Below are 17,181 nucleotides of genomic sequence, written 5' to 3'. Positions count from 1 at the left end.
CTTAGTACAGGTACTCCCTGTATATAACCATGTTATTACCTCGTACCCTGCACATCGACTCAGTACAGGTACTCCCTGTATATAACCATGTTATTACCTCGTACCCTGCACATCGACTCAGTACAGGTACTCCCTGTATATAACCATGTTATTACCTCGTACCCTGCACATCGACTCAGTACAGGTACTCCCTGTATATAACCATGTTATTACCTCGTACCCTGCACATCGACTCAGTACAGGTACTCCCTGTATATAACCATGGTATTACCTCGTAACCATGCACATCCCTTCAGTACTGGTACTCCCTGTATATAGCCATGTTATTACCTTGTAACCCTGCACATCCACTCAGTACTGGTACTCCCTGTATATAGCCATGTTATTACCTTGTAACCCTACACATCCCTTCAGTACTGGTACTCTGCATACACATTTTATACAGTAGCCATGTTTTTTTAACTTGTTGTTATTCATTATTCACGGTGTATTTATTACTCATGTCACAATTTCGATTTTATCTTTTTTTTCTTTAACTCTGCATTGTTGGAAAATGACCCATAAGTAAGTATTTCACTGTTAATCTACACCTGTTGTTTACGAAGCATGTGACAAATAACATTTTATTTTATCTCATGAGCCAAGACATAGGACAGTAATTTTGCTACCCAAGCGTCAGTGGCCAATCTACGTGTTGAGAGTCTTCAAGGCATGCAGAAACCCCACATTCTGTTTCCAAAACTCGTTGTTAAAGCAGACACAAATGCACGACTTGGTCTACTGCTCTGACAGTACAGGCCTGAAGGGACTAAGGATCAATGGCTTGAACTAATAAGACCAGACCCAATGTCCTAATGTTCTGTTATTATTTCGAGTTGGTCTTTTCTTATTTGTCCATGTCCAATAATTGGATTTGTGTCTGAATCGTCAAAATTATCATGCAAATTGTCTGTGCAAATTTGAAAAGCCTTTCTTCGATTAACAAAAAGGAAACATTTGACTCTAGAATCAAGTTTACAAGTCAGGATTAGACCTTTGCTAATACTCACCCACTCAACTCTAATCCACTGTGCTGACGAAGTCAACATCCTTTACCAGGACACAAATTACTCCATAACAGGCTTACCAGGGCAACATTGCTAACCAGCACAACATGGCTTATTAGGACAACAAATGCTGCAAGGAGTTATATTCAACTGGCTCCCCACACACAGCACTTTTGTAACCGTCGAAAGAGCAAAGTGGTCAATACTCTAAATACCTACCTGGCTTCATTGCTGAATAACTGGGGCAGAGAGAAAGAGGGGGGAGGTGGCAAAGTCGTCGTGAGGACACCTCAAAGTGGCTGATGAAGGCAAAACACACAATCGATGGCCCTGCCATTACTCCCTTATCATTCTTAGCAGGTTTAACAATATAGGCAGATTATTTCAGTTTAGAAATACAGTTGAAGTCGGAAGTTTACATACACTTAGGTTGGAGTCATTAAAACTCATTTTTCAACCACTCTGCAAATTTCTTGTTAACAAACTATAGTTTTGGCAAATTGGTTAGAACATCTGCTTTGTGCATGACACAAGCAATTTTTCCAACAATTGTTTACAGACAGATTATTTCACTTATAATTCACTGTGTCACAATTCCAGTGGGTCAGAAGTTTACATACACTAAGTTGACTGTGCCTTTAAACAGCTTGGAAAATTCCAGAAAATTATGGCATGGCTTTATAAGCATCTGCTAGGCTAATTAACATTATTTGAGTTAATTGGAGGTGTACCTGTGGATGTATTTCAAGGCCTACCTTCAAACTCAGTACCTCTTTGCTTGACATCATGGGAAAATCAAAAGAAATCAGCCAAGACCTCAGAAACAAATTGTAGACATCCACAAGTCTGGTTCATCATTGGGAGCAATTTCCAAACGCCTGTAGGTACCACGTTCATCTGTACAAACAATAGTACGCAAGTATAAACACCATGGGACCACGCAGCCATCATAACGCTCAGGAAAGAGACACGTTCTGTCTCCTAGAGATGAACGTACTTTGGTGCGAAAGTGCAAATCAATCCCAGTCCTATATCGACATAACCTGAAAGGCCGCTCAGCAAGGAAGAAACCACTACTACAAAACTGCCATAAAAAGCCAGACTACGGTTGCAACTGCACATGGGGACAAAGATCGTACTTTTTGGAGAAATGTCCTCTGGTCTGATGAAACAAAAGTAGAACTGTTTAGCCATAATGACCATCGCTATGTTTGGAGGAAAAAGGGTGATGCTTGCAAGCCGAAGAACACTATCCCAACCGTGAAGCACGGGGATGGCAGCATCATGTTGTGGGGGTGCTTTTCTGCAGGAGACCCTGGTGCACTTCACAAAATAGATGGCATCATGAGGGAGGAAAATTATGTGGCTGTATTGATGCTACATCTCAAGACATCAGTCAGGAAGTTAAAGCTTGGTCACAAATGGGTCTTCCAAATGGACAATGACCCCAAGCATACTTCCAAAGTTGTGGCAAAATGGCTTAAGCACAACAAGTCAAGGTATTGGAGTGGCCATTACAAAGCCCTGACCTAAATCCCATAGAACATTTGTGGGCAGAACTGAAAAAGTGTGTGCGAGCAAGGAGGTTTACAAACCTGATTCAGTTACACGAGCTCTGTCAGGAGGAATGGGCCAAAATTCACCCAACTTATTGTGGGAAGCTTGTGGAAGGCTACCCGAAATGTTTGACCCAAGTTAAACAATTTAAAGGCAATGCTACCAAATACTAATTGAGTGTATGTAAACTTCTCACCCACTGGGAATGTGATGAAAGAAATAAAAGCTGAAATAAATCATTCTCTACTATTTTTCTGGCATGTTGTTAAAATAAAGTAGTGATCCTAACTGACCTAAGACGGGGAATTTTTACTACGATTTAATGTCAGGAATTGTGAAAAACGGAGTTTAAATGTATTTGGCTAAGGTGTATGTAAACTTCTGACGTCAATGGAAGAAATGGGTTGTTATTTCCATGCTGGGATGATTGGTGCTATAATGTCTTAATGACATTTAGGATACAAACTGTGCCTTTTATATAGACCTTTTAAACTGTCAAAACAATAACATGTTCTGCAGCAATGGATGTTCCACAGTAAACATCCGGTGCTGCAGCACGCCATAATTGCTAACTAGCTAGTTAGTTGGCTAGCTAACACAAAATGATAAATTCGTACTTCTTGATCCGACACAAAAATGTAACATTAATTATATACACACATTGACTTGTTTGCTACCAGATCCACTCAACAAAATCATCAGACAAGATACATTTCTCTCGCGACAGCCAACAATATAAATAAACTACATATTTCTTGCATAAGAGTGCAGTGTTTGACGGCCACATTTTATACATCAAAGTTAGCTAGCAGCAGTAATTACCCCACTCTCTCCCCCTTCACTAATCTGTCAGCTCCCTCCTTAACGCAACTATATTTTACATACGTTTTTTGCTCACTTAGTTTCAATTAAGACACATACTGTAGTTTTAATGAACCGGTAGCTTGTGCTAGGCATGTTTTATCGTTCTCACATTATGAGACCAAGCTAGTGGTCCACCTTGTGGTAAAAATGTTGATCTGCATATTAAATACACCAGGATTCACATGAAGCAAACAAATTGCAACTATTTCAAGCAACATGTATTTTGAAATTAATCAAATTAACCTTAATATTACTTTCTACACCCTCTTGACAGTGAGATTTGCTAATAATGTCTCTCTCCTGAGCATGTCATCCTTAAGGCCTACTTTCATTACAAGGGTAGGGCTTGCTCTAATCCAGTTCATGATGGCATGTCCAGTAGCTGTAGAAGTCAAATCTGGTAGCCTTTAATTTGGTTACCCTCATTAATTGTCTAATGAAAAGAAAAAACACACACACACTGATCTTGCCCATATCAATCCAGCCATTTACTTTTATTATCAAATTATTAACACAGACAACTTATCCGATGTGTGAGTGCTTTTCCTATTTCTAATAGTATCATTTCAAATGCAGAAAACGTCTCTGTAAAATGTAAACAATGTGTGAGGATTTGTGAATCCTGTTTCAGCATACAAATGACAAGCCACATGTACAAGTGCCAAAACTAATCCCATCATATGTCTGCATTGGGCGTGCCCACGAGGCCAATACTAATCCCATCATATGTCTGCATTGGGCGTGCCCATGAGGCCAATACTAATCCCATCATATGTCTGCATTGGGCGTGCCCACGAGGCCAATACTAATCCCATCATATGTCTGCATTGGGCGTGCCCACGAGGCCAATACTAATCCCATCATATGTCTGCATTGGGCATGCCCATGAGGCCAATACTAATCCCATCATATGTCTGCATTGGGCATGCCCACGAGGACAATACTAATCCCATCATATGTCTGCATTGGGCATGCCCACGAGGCCAATACTAATCCCATCATATGTCTGCATTGGGCGTGCCCACGAGGCCAAAACTAATCCCATCATATGTCTGCATTGGGCGTGCCCACGAGGCCAATACTAATCCCATCATATGTCTGCATTGGGCGTGCCCATGAGGCCAATACTAATCCCATCATATGTCTGCATTGGGCGTGCCCACGAGGCCAATACTAATCCCATCATATGTCTGCATTGGGCGTGCCCACGAGGCCAATACTAATCCCATCATATGTCTGCATTGGGCATGCCCATGAGGCCAATACTAATCCCATCATATGTCTGCATTGGGCATGCCCACGAGGACAATACTAATCCCATCATATGTCTGCATTGGGCATGCCCACGAGGCCAATACTAATCCCATCATATGTCTGCATTGGGCGTGCCCACGAGGCCAATACTAATCCCATCATATGTCTGCATTGGACGTGCCCATGAGGCCAATACTAATCCCATCATATGTCTGCATTGGGCGTGCCCACGAGGCCAATACTAATCCCATCATATGTCTGCATTGGGCGTGCCCGTGAGGCCAATACTAATCCCATCATATGTCTGCATTGGGCATGCCCACGAGGCCAATACTAATCCCATCATATGTCTGCATTGGGCGTGCCCACGAGGCCAATACTAATCCCATCATATGTCTGCATTGGGCGTGTCCACGAGGCCAATACTAATCCCATCATATGTCTGCATTGGGCATGCCCACGAGGCCAATACTAATCCCATCATATGTCTGCATTGGGAATGTATGCCATAAATAATCTCACATCCACTGTAACCAAAAGGGTAGACCACGTATAGTGGTGGCAAGAGAAAAAATTCCCTGGAAAGTGACCACAGTGAAGGGTAACTTTTACATTGGCTGCAAAGAGGCTGTGTAATGTAGGAGTCCCATCCCTGTATGGCTGACCAGGCCAGGACACAAACCCTAGTCAAATTACACGTGTAGCTAGCATGCCAACAACTGGAGGACAATGAGTGTAGCAGAATTAAGCAAATCGGTGAGCAAAATCGCAGGAGGAGATCCTCCAGAGCCGAGATGCTTACAGTATTAAAAAAATATACATTCATGATAGACAGGAGACACTATTTCAAGTCTCAAGGGGAATGACATCACAGGGCTACTAGAACTCAACTGCAGCTCACCTCTGCTACACTCACACCCCTTTCACCTCTTCCTATGCCACCGACAGTATAACTCAGCCACGGACTGTGATCTGAGTCAATGTAGCAGAATTAAATACCCACAAAATGAATAATGTGGGTGCAAGATTGACTCAGTTGACACAATCTGCTTTGCTGGCTGCTGATATTAATGAGGAGGTCAGTGAGTGTAGCAGAGGGGTGACTGTGTTGATGTTGATGTGAAGAAGGAGGAGGTCAGTGAGTGTAGCAGAGGGGTGAGTGTGTTGAGGTTGATGAGAAGGAGGAGGTCAGTGAGTGTAGCAGAGGGGTGAGTGTGTAGCACATGTGAGCTAGTTCACAGGTGAGTGCTATTCTCTTGAGACCTGAGACCAAAATACCTGTTATCATAGCCCAACCAAGATCATGTTTTGGAATGATAATGAATGGTGCTTTGTGGGTATGAAGTGTTGTTGTGGACAGGGGATCCTAGGTCGGCCATACAGGGATTGTTACACGCACACCAATGATCAAGGACACCAGCTGCAGCTGCAAATCTGTGCAATACCATCAAAATGAGAGTAAGTGAAAAATGAGAGTGAGTGATAACCAAATAAAACAGACACACAGGAAATGTTCAATGACCAAAAAATACACCATACTTAATTCAAAGAACCAACACTTTATTTAAAATCATACAAAGAACGCCCATGTAGATGGTTAGTGTGTTTGGACATTCATCTTACTACAAAACAAGAGATGATTGAATAGTTAAATGACGTGTCTAATACAAAAAATGAACAGAATGTCTGTGTTGGGCTGAAAATGTCAAGACTCCCACCGAAGGTGGCTCCTCTTCCTGTTCTTGCTGCGCTCGGCGGTCGTCGTCACCGGTCTACTAGCTGCCACCGATCCCTTTTTCCCTTTTCTGTTGGTTTTGTCTTATTGGTTACACCTGTTTCTTGTTTAGGTTTTAGTTGGGCTATTTAAGCCGGTATGCCCGCCTGCTCTTTGTGCGGGCTTATTTTTCCTCTGTGTATGTTTGTGCGATTTTCTTTTGTTTTTCCTCCGGACTGGTTGGGTCCTGGTTTTGGGCCGGTCTTGTTATTTGCGCCTGGTGTTTTGGCGTGACCATTTTCCCCCGGAATAAAACAATGTTCTTTACCCTCTGCTTCCTTCGCCTGACTCCGCACCCACTACGCATAGATTGCATGACAGGAACAGAAACCTGCAAGCCAAGGAGCTCAATCTCTACGAGCAAGGTTGGCCATACATGTTCTAGGTATATGCATTGTTACTTTTAACATATTTTTTGTGGTCCTACAACCAATTCTAACAGTAAACCAGTACCATATATAACCCATTGGTGATATGAACTGTGATATGAACAGTCTCTCCAGGACTAGGGACTTTCTTTGGGACCTTCATCCACAAACACGGTTTAGCAGCTTCACAGGTCTCTGTATCTGAGATTAGGAAAAACAGAAATTAGACCAGGACTTGCTTCATTATTCTCAAGTGATATAACATTTTATATTTCGTTGCAATTGAGTTTTGCCATTGTCATAGTTCTCTCTTTGGGACGGGACATCTGTTAATTAGCTAGTTAGCTTAGCTACTTGCTAGGTAGCTGGCATGTTTTTAGCAGTTCAAGCTAACGTTTGTGTAATTAAAAAAACAAATATTTGATGGCTGTCGATCCTACTTATATGTAGCTAGCCAGCTACCTGACATTAGCTAGAATAGATGGTTAACTTGTTAAAAAACGTACCCGTCTGCTACACATCATCCTGGCGCTTTCACCTCCATTTTAAATGTTCCCCGGACAAAATGACTATTCCACCCATGAATACTATGGTCAAAAATGCACATTTTGACCCTGAGGAAACATCTAGACTAAGTTAGCTTAGCTAGCTAGCTGTTTACAGCCGTGACGGAACAGCTGTTGTGTACAAATGCACCGGAAGTTCTTTGGAGGTCCAGGGTTCACTTCCGCTCCTCCTAAAAAATATGTTAAAAAGGTCTATAAGTGGAAGGTCTCATAACTTTCAATTCCTCTATGTTTGATATTCTATTCTACAAGAAAAAAGCACATTGAATCTCATATTTGTTCTAAATTCACATATTTGTTGCACCAGTCAGTCCCCTCTAATATAGCTGCAGCTAATGGCATATTATAATAATCTTTGATGTGTTCAAAGCCAAATGTTACCCTCTCTCTGTTCTCCTTCTGCAAACATAATAGTGCTTAAGTACGTGCTGTCAGGTTGGCATTTCAGTGCTATTGTTGGAATTCAATATGTGTGAGAAGCCAAGCTGTGGCAGACTGATAGTGTCACAACACCTTACTGTGGCCTCCCACGCCTCGTGGTGGCATACTGGGCTTGTGTTGAGCCTGAGAAGACCTGGACAGATATTAAAGGCATCAAACCCCAGTTCAAGGTCAAACCTGGGGTGCCTTCACTTAAGTCAGACAGACAACCTGAGGTAATTGGATCTTCTGTTTTTCATGGATTGAGGCCAACAGATGTCTATTCTCCCCCTTTCCATCACAACTGCCATTTGGCACAAAGTCCTCTCACCCCGCGTTCACCCCTCTGACTCTTACTAACGCTTCATGTCGACACAAGCGAGAGAAGCAAAGGGGACTTTGCTGGAGGTGGCCCTCAGATGCTAGTCCCCACAGCTCACTCAAAGGTCATGCTCGAAAGTGACATAGGTGGCAAGGTCAGTGTCAATGGAAGTCGTCCACGATCTGTCCTCAAGCCTCAACCTCTCCCTGTGTGCTCTTCCAAGATGGATTTGCGCTGCCACCAGTGGTCACTCTGCCACCCACCACAGAAGCAGGGAACAGAGGATGCGGCCACGCCATGCCCTCACTGGCGACATTGTGCCGTGCGACAAGGGCACCGTGCTGGGTTCATGCCCTGAATAGTAAAACGTTTCCTTTTGATTATTATTTTTGGTGGAAAAACTGCAAACCCCACTACCTTTAGCAGCACTGGTGCTACAAGCGGGCCACATTTCAGAGAACTAGAGATGCTCCATTTCACAAACCAATGTTTGGCTGACTTTGATGGGATTCAATGAGTTGGAGGGTAATTGGAAGGAGTGGTGTCCATGATGATGGGAGTTTTACAATGCTGATGAGTAAACATATTCCATAAATGGCCCAGCTGTCGTAGTGTATGGTGTTTTGCTTTATCAGGAAATTAGGGGGGGTCCTTAACAGCTTCTACCCCAAAGCCATAAGACTGCTGAACAATTAATCAAATGGCCAACAGATTATTTACATGTACAATCATTTGTTTATTTACACTTCTGCTACTTACTGCGTATTATCTATTCATAGTCACTTCACCCCTACCTGCATGTACAATTTGTCACGTTCCTGACAAATTACCTCAACTTGTCACGTTCCTGGCCGTTACAGAAACACCCACCAACAAAGGACCAAGCGGAGTGGAAAAGGGCAGCGACAGCAGCAACAGAAGACACAGGACTCGTGGACTTGGGAGGAGATCCTGGACGGCAAAGGACCCTGGGTTCAGCCAGGGGAATATCGCCGTCCCAAGGCGGAGTTGGAGGCAGTGAAGGCAGAGAGGCGCTGGTATGAGGAGGCAGCGCGGCGACGCGGTTGGGAGCCCGAGAGTCAGACCCCAACATTTTTGGGGGTGGCACACGCGGAGTGTGGCAAAGCCGGGTAGGAGATCTGAGCCAACTCCCCGTGCTTACCGTGGAGTGAGAGGGCGTCGTACTGGTCAGACACCGTGTTATGCGGTGGAGCGCACGGTGTCCCCAGTACGCGTGCTTAGTCCAGTGCGGGCTATTAGTCCAGTGCGGGCCACCTCGCCGCACTGGTAGGGCTAGGTTGGGCATCGAGCCGGGTGTCATGAAGCCGGCCCAACGCATCTGGCCTCCAGTGCGTCTCCTCGGGCTGGCATACATGGCACCAGCCTTACAAATGGTGTCCCCGGTTCGCCAGCATAGCTCAGTGCGGGCTATTCCACCTCGCCGCACTGGCAGGGCTACGGGATCATTCAACCTGGTAAGGTTGGGCAGGCTCGGTGCTCAAGAGCGCGTGTCCTCCTTCACGGTCCGGTATACCCGGTGCCACCTCCACGTACCAGTCCTCTGGTGGCAGCCCACCGCACCAGGCTGTCTCTCCGGGTTCTCTCCCCAGTTGCTCCCACCTGTCCAGCGCTGTCAGAGCATTCCTCTTCTCCAGCGCAGCCAGAGTCTCTCATCTGCCCAGCACTGTCTGAGCTGCCTGCCTGCACAGCACCGTCAGAGCTGTCCGTCTGTCCCGAGCCGTCAGAGTTGTCCGTCTGTCCAGAGCCGTCAGAGCTGTCCGTCTGTCCCGAGCCGTCAGAGCTGTCCGTCTGTCCCGAGCCGTCAGAGCTGTCCGTCTGTCCCGAGCCGTCAGAGCTGTCCGTCTGTCCCGAGCCGTCAGAGCTGTCCGTCTGTCCCGAGCCGTCAGAGCTGCCCGTCTGTCCCGAGCCGTCAGAGCCTTCCGCCAGACAGGAGCAGCCAGAGCCTTCCGCCAGACAGGTGCAGGCAGAGCCTTCCGCCAGACAGGAGCAGTCAGAGCCTTCCGCCAACCATGAGCAGTCAGAGCCTTCCGCCAACCATGAGCAGACAGAGCCGTCAGCCAGCCAGGACCAGCCAGAGCCGTCCAGCCAGGACCGGCCAGAGCCGGCCAGCCAGGACCGGCCAGAGCCGTCCAGCCAGGACCAGCCAGAGCCGTCCAGCCAGGATCCGCCAGAGCCGTCCAGCCAGGATCCGCCAGAGCCGTCCAGCCAGGACCAGCCAGAGCCGTCCAGCCAGGACCAGCCAGAGCCGTCCAGCCAGGACCAGCCAGAGCCGTCCAGCCAGGACCAGCCGGAGCCATCCAGCCAAGATCCGCCAGAGCCAGCCAGCCAGAGCCGCCACCGTGGACAGACGCCCACCCAGACCCTCCCCTAGAGTTTATGGTGGTGCGCCCGGAGTTCGCACCTTAAGGTGGGGGTTCTGTCACGTTCCTGACCTGTTTTCCTTTGTCTTGTATTTATTTTAGTTGGTCAGGGCGTGAGTTGGGTGGGTTTGTCTATGGTTGATTTTCTATGTTGGGATTTTTGTGTTTGGCCTAGTATGACTCTCAATCAGAGGCAGCTGTCAATCGTTGTCCCTGATTGAGAATCATACTTAGGCAGACTGGGTTTCACGTGTGTTTTGTGGGTGTTTGTTTCCGTGTTTGTGTTTTTCACCACACGGTACTGTATCTGTTTTCTGCACTTCGTTTATTTGTTTTGTATTTTCAGTGTTCAGTTTTTCCGTTATAATAAATCATTCATCATGAACACTAACCACTCCGCATATTGGTCCGATCCTTCTCGCCTCTCCTCGTCCGAGGAGGAATATGACGGTAGCCGTTACACAACTAGCCTGTGCCCCTGCACATTGACTCAGTACCGGTACCCCCTGTATATTGCCTCGTTACTGTTATTTTATTCTGTTACTTTTTACTTTTGTTTGTTTGGTAAATATTTTCTTAACTCTTTCTTAAACTGCGCTGTTGGTTAAGGGCTTAAACATTGGTTAATTAAACATGTCACAGTAAAGTCTACACATGTTTTATTTTATTGATTTGACATGTGGAAGCATGTGGCTAAGTAAAGCCTGAAATGTATTTATAATCAGCCTGAAATTGATTTATCAGCGGTGCATCTATCAGCCTGTCAGATATTGAATATTCACCCAAGGAATCCTTTTAACAAGAAACAGTAGAGGAGAAAGCGTGTTCAAGCCCAAATGAAATTCATTTTTGAAAGCAGATGGAAGACGGTCATTCATGTTTGCGCTAGACATGCCAACAAGACACAGCCTTTGTCTATTTTCATAATGACCTGTGTTATTCTTTCGCCAAGCCACAGTATGACAATGCCATTCAGGTTCCTCACTGTACCCGACAAAGGTCATCGTGTTAAAAAAAACTGAAACCCAATGTTGACAGAACTGCGAGCATTGATTTTCCTATTCCTTAATGGACTGTCTAAAAATATGCCGCTGTGCTCGGGCCACGTCTTCCCTTTCATACAGTTCAACCGCGCTACTTCCGACAGAGAAATTATGTGCTTAACCTCCTTTAATGGCGGAATTTTTGCTTCTACAGCCTGGATAATAACATGACGATGCTAATGTTACAGTAATGTCCTGTAGAGAGCTTTTAGACAGTTGGGAAGGAGGCCTGAAGTATTGACATTTTAAGATGGTGGCATTTTAGAATACTACAGTTAATTACCCTGGGCTGAAAGAAGATTGTTTAATGTCCACTTAAAGGCTGAGTACCCTATGCATCTCAGAGGCCTGCATAGAGCATGTTCTGGTAGAATTTCTGAGACTAATTCAATTGAAATTTCTCCTCAACATCAATGCATAGTTAGCTTCTAATGGCTAGCCAACGTTGAATATGACCATCTCTAGAGCGGAAGTGGACCTTCTTATTGATCACTGAAGGTCTGACAAGTCTCCTTGACGTACGAGTAGTCCATAGCTACTCTACCCATGATACTCCGATCCGTATAAGCACATCTTACACGTCCTGTATTAGCTGGGGTATAGAATCTTAATCTTAAGGAGTAAAAATACAATATATTGTTAAATTTTGTTATTGAATATGTTTGGATAATGACAAAACCATTCAAAAGAACCCTCTGCTTCTGTCTGCATACACATGTTGGGTAAATTGTGAAGTAATATTGGCTATAAACTAGACTTAACAAATTCCTAATATAAATATTAGGCATAATTCACAACTAAGCAGAAAATGTGTCATCTGTGTGGGTCCAAAAGGCATGAGATGATTGAAAATGATTTATTATAGTTAGAAGCAGGTATGTCAGTCATATTTCAGCTGCCTAGTTACGTGCATGCATACTGATTCAAACTGTAGCTGTAGGCAATAAATCAAAAGCACAGCCTTTTTGCCATCAAAGTTGTTTTCTTCTCTAATGTCTACCCCCTGTGAATGTGCTGTCTACAATTCAGAGTAATCACTGGGAAAATAAAAATGCCTTCTATTCGCCTTCCATACTATAATTCAGTGGATGCATAATCCAAGTGAAATGGTAGACCAAGTCTCTGACTCCTCCCTCAGCCACCATCAGACAGCATATATTCCTTTTACAAGGGTTGGGCAAACACACTCAAACAAGCATACACACACACACACATACACACACACACACACACACACACACAAACACACACACACTCAAACAAGCATACACACACTCAAACAAGCATACACACACACAAGCATACACACACAAGCATACACACACACAAATATATATATATACACACACACACACTCAAACAAGCACACTCAAACAAGCATAAACAGAAACATATACACACAGACACAAACATCTACACACACACAAACATGTACACACACACACACATTCAGACGCACACATACCTGGACTAAATCGTTTAGCAGATTCAAAATGCTGTGAAAGCAAAATCGGTGTTGCTAATCCACAGTGAAAAGCAGTACAAGGCTGAATGAGGTCCAAATCAGAGATTCCCTTCACCATGTAACCCCGGATCAGAGTCTGTGCGTCAGTGCGGACATGGTTAACACTCAATAAAACATCAAAGAGGATGAAGCTCACAGCTCTGGACACATACAACCACACACTGAATAAACACACACACACACACACACACACACACACACACACACACATTAAATGCACGTCCGCCATAATGCTCATTAGATTACACCTATATCTGGACCGGACAAACGAATAGATGAAAAGCCAACATTCTCTTTCATGAGTAATTCCAATACCAGAGCTTTGTCACTTTAATCTCTGAACCATTAGGACAGGCACCATCCTATATACATCCACCAGCGAGCTATAAATTACAGATAAGAATTAGCCAGTCCTATTGGTGGACATTTAGTGACTGTACCTAGGAAACTGTCATCAACTTCATCTCACCCTTTCCTGCCCGTTCCACCCCCTCTACCCCCCCTGTCGATGTCTCGCAAGAGGAGACACTTTTTACATTTTCATTTCTAGAGGCAGAGGGATTTATTGGACACCGCTTTGCATATTACATGAGGAGGCTGCATCATATTCATCCTCCACGGCAGGTGCAGGGCTTGACAGGCACAGGCTATTTATTATTCAATTATTTTAAATATTTCATGGCAGACAGGATGCACATGCAATCATAAATACTTCAGCCTGTTCCTACAAAGGGGCACTTGTCCGGTGTTGACAGGGAGGTGCTGTAGATTCACTACAACGATGCTGCAGTTATATTTATAAACCCCTATTTTATATCCCTCCATCATCCTATGAATCATGTTATCCTCATTTACATACAAGGACCTTGAGGAGAGAAAACACATGCTTATCATCTACATGTTTCATCACCTTATCAGCTTAGCGTGACCAAAGATGGGCATGACAGTAAGACAGGAAAGATGCAGAACTATTATGTGGGGCATGTAAGACATTTGGGCAGCTTTTGAAAACAACTAAAACATTTTGTTTGCCGTCTGCTGCGATAAAGGAAAAAACATCCCTTAATATGCAGAGTAGCTGTGCAGTCGCGACTCAGAGGCAGGTGGTGAACAAAACGTAATCTCATGTCCCAAAGATACGGCCCCTACAAAGACGAAGACAAACACCAGTGGTAATTATGCCCTTCCATCCAGCATTCCTGCTGGAAGCCACCATACAGAAACAGAGACCCCAGAGAAAAACTGCTTTGCACACCGGCATCTTTTACTTTCCAACATTCCCCCCCCCATACCACCCCCTCAATACCCCCCATAGCACCCCCTCAACACCCCCCATAACACCCCTCAACAGCCCTCTACCCTCTCATCCATAGATCAAAATATCCCTCCTAGAAAAAAGCAATCATCTTCCCACCGTGCATCAGAATACGGCATGAAGAAAATGAATCGCAGAAAGGCGCTATCGCAACTTTTCACGTCCTATGAGTGCCAGTAAACAGTCTGGAGATTAGTGAAACACATACCTTTCCGTCTGCTTCTTCTCTCTCTTTTCATCTGCTGCTGAGTGTTGCCGTTACCTAATCTGAGCAGTAGCTGGCTGGCTTGCTGATACACCGGGAGAGTGAAGATAGGTCCTTACCTTGACATGCCATCCAGGATCCTATAGTCCACAAGATTAGCTGACTGAAGCTGAGAGCTGCTCCTCCCAAAAATAAAATTATGCTGCCCAAGTCCCCCTGGAACAGGAGCCTCTGAATTCAAAATTCCGTAAAACGTTATTTTTCCTCCTCTGAAGGATGTCCTTCACTGCTGTGTGCTCCTACTTCCTTTATTTCCCAGGTTGTGCTGTATCTTTTCTGTTGTGTCCCCCCTGGTATTCCACCTTATTAAACCCAAACACTGATTGGATCTTCTCCTCCCGTGTTGCAGGCAGGCAGCGATGAAGTGCGAGATCCACAGATGGAGAACACTCCTAGTGCGCACTGGCTCCCCCGAAAGTGACTACAGGCAGTCTGTGCTCTCCACACCTAGAAAACGGGAGCTGTCCTCTGTTCAGCCCAGCATGGGGGGGGGGGGGGGGGTCCCCCAGAGTGCAAACTTTGACACCTCTCACCACCCGATAGGAGTTAGTAGTGGATAGCAAACTATTCTTGTAATTTATTTCCCTCGATTTCCTCCTTAGATTTTTTCCCTCTCCAATGTACCTTATTTTGTAGCTCTACTCTCTAGAACGCTGTCTCAGAGACTGGATGCTGAGAAGTGCCGGAATGAAAGCTGCTCTCTCTCTTTCTCTCTCTCCCCTCCCTCGCTCTCTTTCTCTCAGTCTCTCTCTCCTCACACACTCCCCTTCCTGCCTCACACGGCTCCCATCCCCTTGTTTTCTCTCCCTTCCTCTCTCTCTCCTCCCTCTCCCGCTCACTCCCAGGTCTGTTGTCTGACAATTACAGCGTTGGCATTCACAGTCATGTCAGATAGAAAGGTTGGCTGCCTGCACTCCTTAGGAATCCTTAAGGATACAAATAATGGTCAGATAAATATGGAAAAGAAAATAGAGTGAGTAAAGAAACAACATGACATCAAATCAAAGAATGAGGAAGTGTAAACCTCTGACTACATCATATTTGTTTCTTTATTAACTGATAAATAACCTGTCTCCCTTCAGCATGGGGCTTTTCCATCTATCTTTTTTTGCAAACTCCTTATAGTGTATCGGGTCAGGAGTTGATGTTGGCCAAATGTTAAGATGGATTGAAGATGGAGATGAAAATAGCAGCAGCACCAGACCAGTCTTCTGCATCGAGGCAAGGACAATCCAAGCGCTATAGCAAACTGTGGATTTATACAATTAGCAGCCGAAACAAAATTGCCAGCAGTTCCCTCATACACACAGAATATTACCCTGGACGCGGAAGCTGATTTAGAGACAATATGCACAACATTTAGAAACAAATTTAGAGACAATATGCACAATATTTAGAAACAAATTTAGAGACAATATGCACAACATTTAGAAACAAAAGAAATCTGTCCCTGGAACATTTCAAGTGGAGCAGCTGCATGTATCTAACCTGTCTTTAGACTTTAAATAACTAAAGGAACGTTCAGGCATTATCAGTTTGTCATGTGCTAGGCATAGTGATAGTATATGAGGGATAATTTTACAAACCAAGCATGAATAATGACTGATGATTATCACCTCAGGAATTAATTGCTGGTAATTTGTTTTACTACTTTCAGTTTCCTTATCACACAATCTTGCTTGCCTAACATTTGTCCCAAAACACTCCAGTGACTGGTGCTCTTACACCTGTGTAGTAATGGAGTAATCACTCTAGTAACAACATGTTGACAGTTAAGATAATGCTGTTACCGAAAAAATTACACCGGTACACGAGCATCTGTGTAGTGTTACCGATACAGACATTAGATCATGTTTTATGTAGATTGTGATAACAGCGAGTAGCATGACCTTGATCTCTACAAGACCCCAGGAAAAATAGCTGCTGCTTCTTCAACAGCGAATGGGATATCCCAATAAAATGCTAAACCTCACACCTGGGTCTGGTCGTCTAACTATGAAGTTGAAGGATGAAGAACCTTCAGCCTGTCCACAGATCTTTGCTTCCTTTCCATCATCACTACTACACTCCTGTTGTTCACATTGAGGGCTCCTTTCTTCCCTGTTGAACCATATACTCTGATAGTAAGGACTATGTTAGAACTGTGTTACATTGCACCAATGATAAATAAGAACGTTCTACAGCGTCATAGAATGGGACGTCAAAGCAATCAAAGTGAAAACATAACCCCCTTTTATCTAATTGATATGCATAACAACCCAGCAGAGAAATGGCTAGATGTAGGCAATACAATGACATTGGAGTCCAAGTTAAAAGGAGAACAGTCAGACCTAAGACAGTGCTCCGTGTGGACTACAGTGGTCACTCTACAGTGTCACCCTGCGGTACAGCTTGCAGATAAGCCTTCGGGCTTAGATACCAGCACATGCCTCTCCGCATCTCATTATCCAGGTGGTGCCATTTCCAACACAACTCTCCACG

General features: G+C 44.5%; 1 protein-coding gene across 3 annotated transcripts in view; it reads right to left on the bottom strand.

Annotated features, from left to right (window-relative positions):
• LOC129858276 (leucine-rich repeat and immunoglobulin-like domain-containing nogo receptor-interacting protein 2) overlaps positions 1 to 15,413 on the bottom strand; it is a 315,914-nt gene extending 300,501 nt beyond the window's left edge. For 2 of the 3 annotated variants that reach the window (XM_055927403.1, XM_055927401.1), the window contains exon 1: positions 14,760 to 15,413. The gene's annotated coding sequence lies outside the window, so the exon portion shown is untranslated. Of the gene's footprint in view, positions 1 to 14,643 lie in introns of all 3 variants that reach the window. The other variant, XM_055927402.1, reaches the window with a different exon arrangement.
• Between the last annotated feature and the right edge of the window lie 1,768 nt (positions 15,414 to 17,181).

The sequence above is a fragment of the Salvelinus fontinalis genome, chromosome 6 (assembly GCF_029448725.1).
Source record: "Salvelinus fontinalis isolate EN_2023a chromosome 6, ASM2944872v1, whole genome shotgun sequence".
Classification (NCBI taxonomy): domain Eukaryota; kingdom Metazoa; phylum Chordata; class Actinopteri; order Salmoniformes; family Salmonidae; genus Salvelinus; species Salvelinus fontinalis.
This window is presented reverse-complemented; position numbering and strand designations above follow the sequence as displayed.